Below are 6,000 nucleotides of genomic sequence, written 5' to 3' on the forward strand. Positions count from 1 at the left end.
GCTCATCTGCACTTTCAGTGATACCTTGTGCTGCTGCTCTGCCCACCCTCACCCCAAGAAGAGACCATCTTCTGCCGGAAACCAGGGCTGCCACTAAGAGTTTCTGCCTCTCTCCGACAGCTAAGGGTCCCAATGCATTTAGCCTACAGTGGTGTCTATTGCAAGTGAGGGAAGAATCACCTTATTAGTGTCTCTGGGTTACACGCATTCATATTATCTGATGAAACAATCTTAAGTGTTTTTTTAAAAAACAAAAACAAACTGCTTTACATGGAGCTCATAAAGGATTCTATTGGAACCTGACAAGGACCAATCTATGAAATTAATTCTCAGTAACAGTCTCTATACTATATTGTCTCCATACTTCTATAATGCTATAACATTCAGAGTCCTTTACTGAGTGAACCAACCCTTGTCTGGATTCTCTTGTAAATCAGTTCTTTCCGAAGAAGCCCACCAATCCTTCTTGCAAAGAGATATCTGGTAGACCTACCCCATTAGTTCACCGAACATACCCAGTAAGTTTAGATGACAGTTTGAATGCTAGGTGGAAATCAGCTACACAATGGTTAAAGCATCTCTTGCTTTGCAGAGGGCTGAGGTCTTTGGAGTCATTTTTTAAAAAAGACTCTTCCTTAGGAAGAGCCTGGATCATTCCTTTAGACCCTCATCTCTGGACTTGCACCAAAACTACAAGTGATTCTAGTGTTCCCAACATGGAGATATCTGTTGCTGAAAAGGCAGGTTAGTGGCCTCTCGAGTTATCCTGCAGTCTTGACACACCAGCTTTCCCCTTCCGGTACTCACTGTTGCTGTCCAAGCTGAGCTCTTTCCAGTTCCTCCCCCGAGGCACAGGCTTATCTCTGTATTAGGTTGTTGTTCTTAATAAGAGCAAGTAGTGAGGAAGCTCTAATTCATTAGGGAAGGAATTCCAAATCGTGCCCTTTATTCTAAAACCACATCTGAAACCAAGTCTCCAACTCAGTTCTAATTCGAATTTACACCACTTCCCTGAACCCCTTTTGTCTCAGAAACCCTGCCGCTAAGCGTGTGTGGGCAGGCCTTGCAGACAAACATCCGCTATCTCCTTTCCGACGCACTAACTCTCTGCCTTCCCCCTCTCCCAGTGTGTCTGGCTGCCCTCTTGATGCACCTTGCAAGAATCTGACACTTCTGTCTCACTTGCCACTGCATTTGCACTGACCACTGCCTCACGCACAGCGTGATTCCTGGGTTTCAGGTCCCGGCTTCCACACCTAGGTAATTCCACTGTTGATCAACTCAGAATCCAGGTTTCTCTAACACCCGGTCCCTCTAATTCCAACAACACAGGCACTGCCCACTCTCAGCTAACAAAGGCAGTGTAAGTTAGACACGGATTGCACGAACCATTGGGTTACATTCATCTAGGCTTTATTAATCTGGTCATGGTTTTACAAATATTTATGCCTGCCTTGAAATTTGATGAGTCTTATACCAGACCCCTAACTTTTGGGTTCTTTTGAGAAATCAGAGAACAGTGTGTTCAGATTCCCTCATGGTATCAACCAGCAGGAGCTGAGCCATATTCCCCCAAAGGCCACATGTGCCCTCAGTGGCCTCAGTTCTCCCTTTGACAGGAAGGTTATTTAGCGTCATCCTACACTGATGGTGCTCTAACGGTTCAAATACATTTCCCTGAGCCCTATCTTTACCCAATGCAGGAAAGTGGACAAAGAAATAAAAGTTCATATGTTTGAAGAAACATGCAAGAGTGAGACTCTTACATTTGTAATAGTATGGGTATACATAAGGGAAGAACGGTCTTACACGTTTAGTAAGTAGAATGTATAAATACCAGTATTTTTATATTCTGCCCGGATCACCCCTTTATAATTATCTTGGTTCAGCCCCTAACCTGAAAGAGTGATAGGTTACCTGGCCCTACAAACACTTCAGGTAAATAACTACCCATCTGCTGTGCTCTGAGGACAGATGAAAATGGCCATATTCATCATGTCTCCTAAACAGCCAGATCGTGCCTTGTCCTCATGCCTTCTCCAACTGCACAGGTGCATGTGCCACTAGTAGAGTCAGACTAAAATGATGGAAGCAAAAAGTTAAAACTGAAATGCAGATTTATTGCTTGAAGGTAGTTTCTAGTTTCTCACTCATTACACTCATTCAACCGACACACGTTCAACACCTCCATGGATGTGGCACTATGCTGTGTGCTTTGTGTCATTTTATCTACTGCACTCAGAGGGCCTGTCGTATACTGAGGGCTCAACTAGCCCCTTTCTAGATGCTGTTTTATTCATCATCCTCCAATGGTCACCATTATTTACAGTAAAGAACATGGGGTTCAGGAAGCTAAGCTGGCCCACAGACACACATTGCAAATGGGTACCAAGTCTTGAACCCCAACTGTTGTCAGTTAAAATGGAAAATGATGTCATCTGAGATTCATTTACTCACAGGACTAAGTCACTTTCTATACCTCTGTGCTGAATATCATTCACCTTAAAAGCAGAGCTGGCTTTATGGGAATCCACACACCATTCCCCACACCATCGGTCGAGATTATCCTACAGAGAAGAAGCGACTTACTCCCACAGCAAGACCCAGCCTGCTGCTCTAAAATGCTCCATTTTAAATTCTAAACCACTACCAGAATTTTACAATACTGAAAAGCAACTGGTATTTTGTGATCATCTGACTTCAAGCCACACTCTCCTCTGGAGTATTTCTGTTAGCCTTCCAAAATGTGATGATCGGCATCTTGCTGAAACTTTAACCTCTGCATGTTAATAAATAGCAGCGGAAACCCATATGCAGTCGCACAATGGAGAAAAGTAATAAAGCTGTTCATTACCCTTGACTCTTCTGCTCCCTCGCCCTGGTTTTCCCTCTGCACATGGTCAGAAATTGAATTGATATTGAATTTGCTTCACTTGTGTAATACTATTCATACACGCTTTTGTAATTCATTCACTTCACTCAAGTTTCACCTTTTGTCATTTCAATCACTTTAAATCTGCTTTGGCCTCCTTCACATTCAGTCTACTAAGTTGCCAGGCATGAGTGGGAGATTTATTAACTTTATGCTCTCGGTCTCTGGTTACAGTAGATATAATCTCATCAGGCACCGGGCTTACATATTGACAACACCGCTAGTTCTGAAATAAGGTCTGGAGAGGACACAGACACCCCCCTTTCTGAGGAGGACTTTCCAAAGCAGAAACATAATCAGGGAATATGGCCTGCAGCCCGCAACAACGGTACCACGCGGTAGCCACACATGTGGGTCCTGTCATCAGATGGACAGGTTCTGGAGCCCTGTTTTCTGGATGGACCTTGGGCAAGTATCTGAGCCTCTGTGTGCCTCCACTTCCTCAACTACAAAATGCTTAAGACAATATATTAATTACGTAGGATTATTGTGAGTGTTGTAGGCAGCTGAATTAGGTAGAAATACTATAGGCCGTGAGACAGGGCTAGGCCCTCGAAGGAGCCAGTAGGGAGGACAAGACACTTTGCAACTGTGGGAGAGATGTGGGCCAGACCTCAAGACAAAAGATAAAACAAATGTGCCCACACACCTCCCTAGAGATGGACATCAGGGATTGATATTCTAAATATGTCTCTATCAGCTTGAGAAAGCCAGGAAGAATCACTAATCCAATCCCCTCCAGGAAAAGCCCCTGTTCTGTATTCATATCCGCTTGCTATGTGACTCGCTTCCCCAATTGCTTCCGATTTAATCAATTTTACCTGAGCAGTTAAACTCATAATCTTATTGGTTGACCATAGTTTTGTCCCACCTCATGCCCACCTTGCGATTTCCCATGTTTCCCACCTTGGGCCTGCCTTGCATCATGGATTTGCTCTATTAAAATCCCTAGAAAAAGCAGATTCCTTGGCAACCCACTCAGGTCCCCTTCTGTCTCTCTCAGACAGAAGCTTTCTTTCCCCCAATAAATATATTCTGCTCTTGACCTTCATTGTTCCTAAAATTCATTCTTTGATTTTAGAGACCACGAGCTCTTACCAGATTTCTAGCAGGTTGGGAGTTTCCTTCCCCTATATCGTGAGAGTTAAATGAGAAAATCTGTGTCAAGCCCTGAGCTCAGAATATGCATTCTATCAGCATGCATTATTATTGTTATGGTGGAACCACGAAGGTATAGAGCTAATCTCCCTTCCTTTGTGATAGGTTTGCAGAAACATGAAAAAGACCTATAAAAAGTTAAACAATGTAATAAACATATAGACGATAACAAAAACAATGAAAAGCCTCATTTAAAGCAATTATCTACTCGGCCCAACAGTTTAATGCCAGCAGTTGCATTTATGGAGCAAGCCGATTTGCTCTTCAAATGTTATGAATACTTCAAATGTTATGAATACTTAAGATCAATAAATTTTCTGCACTGAAATAATGGATCGGACCTTTCTTACCTAAATTCCAGCTCTTTGGGGGCTCTTTTTATTGCTAGCCTATTAAACTTTGGGAAAATGATATTCCTTGGGCCCACTACGTGTTATGGAATGTGCAGAAGTTTTTACTCCTCTGGTTCTTTTAGAAAATTCCTACATGAATCACAGTTTTATAGATGCATTCACAACCTGCTTCCCCTTCTTCTTTACAGAGTGCTAATTTCCCTTCTCTGAGTGTAAGGCAAACTGGGTGACCAAAGACATGGATGAACCGCGGCAGGCCAGGGTTGGGGCAGTGTCGCAGGAGTGGCACGGTTCGCTTCCTGGGATGGAAAGTGACAGTGAGCACTGACCCTGGTAGGAACGACCAGTGAAAGTAACAGGTGAGGGAGACAGAGACTCTAGATCCAGGTGAGCATAAGAATGAAGCGTGATGTGGCTGAGCGTATTAGAGGTGGCTGAGGAGAGTAAAAGGTAGACTCAGTGGAAAATTCTAAAAGCAGTTGGTTCTTTCAACAAAGATTTGAAGAAAAAGAGACCTAATGGCAACTTAGGTCTTTTCTGGCTCTAGATAACAGAGTCTGTCATTGTAGGCCCAAACCCTGAAAGGCAGAAGCAATGTTCTCATTCATTCCGAGTCACTGCTTGCTTGTCTGCGGTTAAAGCTGTACATGCCGACCAGAACCAAGGCTCCTTTGCCAGCCAGTCAGCCTCAGGGTCCTCTCGGGGACCCCGTCCGGTAGAGGCTACTCTCTCAGAGTCCTTCTGCTCCAGCGTTCACAGGCGTCTTCTTTCTTTATGCCTCGTTATAGCTATTTCTCTGGTGGCAAAGACCTTTAAATGAGGCCATAATGCTATAATGCTAGTCATTTTTGTTTGCTCCCATTGGGAAGCTATTTCAGCACATTTATCAACCCAAAACTGCCTGCCTCTGGCGCTTCTCCAGTTCAGTTATAGCTTTCTGGAAATGTAGTGACCAGAACATGATCTTCTTCAAGGGTAACACTATACTTTCTATTTTCATTCTAATACCCTTCTTGGTGATGCCAGGAACACTCTGGCCTTTTTTTTCCCTGCAACTACAGAAGGAGTCATCAAGAGCTGCGACTTAATGGTCCCTTAAAAGTAGTTGAATCCAGCCACTATTTACCGAGCTCTCATAGAGGATAGAGAAGAAGGAAAAGGCTAAGTTGCGGCCCTCAAGTAGTTACAGTCTTCATGAGAACCGTGAACATCATTTGATAACAAAAAGAGCCAATCTGATGAAGTACCAATGATAGATTACAAATATTTTTTATTTTGTTTTGCTTTGTGACGGTGTCTTGCTGTGTATTCTAGGCTTTGAACTCACTGTGCAGCCCAGGTGGCCTTGAATTTATGGCGATCTTCCTGCTTCAGCCTCTTGAGTTCTGGGATTGCAAGTGTGTGCCACCATGCCCCACTGAAAGAATGCTTGCAAATATTTAAGAAATTCAAAAGAACCCAGCTGCTTTTATTTTAAAACAAATATGTTGCTGGGGTATAATAATAGTAATGCAATTATTCAATAAATAGTACATAGTTAAAATTAGGCAATTGCCT

Source organism: Chinchilla lanigera, unplaced genomic scaffold (assembly GCF_000276665.1).
Source record: "Chinchilla lanigera isolate Chin_1 unplaced genomic scaffold, ChiLan1.0 scaffold00034, whole genome shotgun sequence".
NCBI classification, from domain to species: Eukaryota; Metazoa; Chordata; class Mammalia; order Rodentia; family Chinchillidae; genus Chinchilla; species Chinchilla lanigera.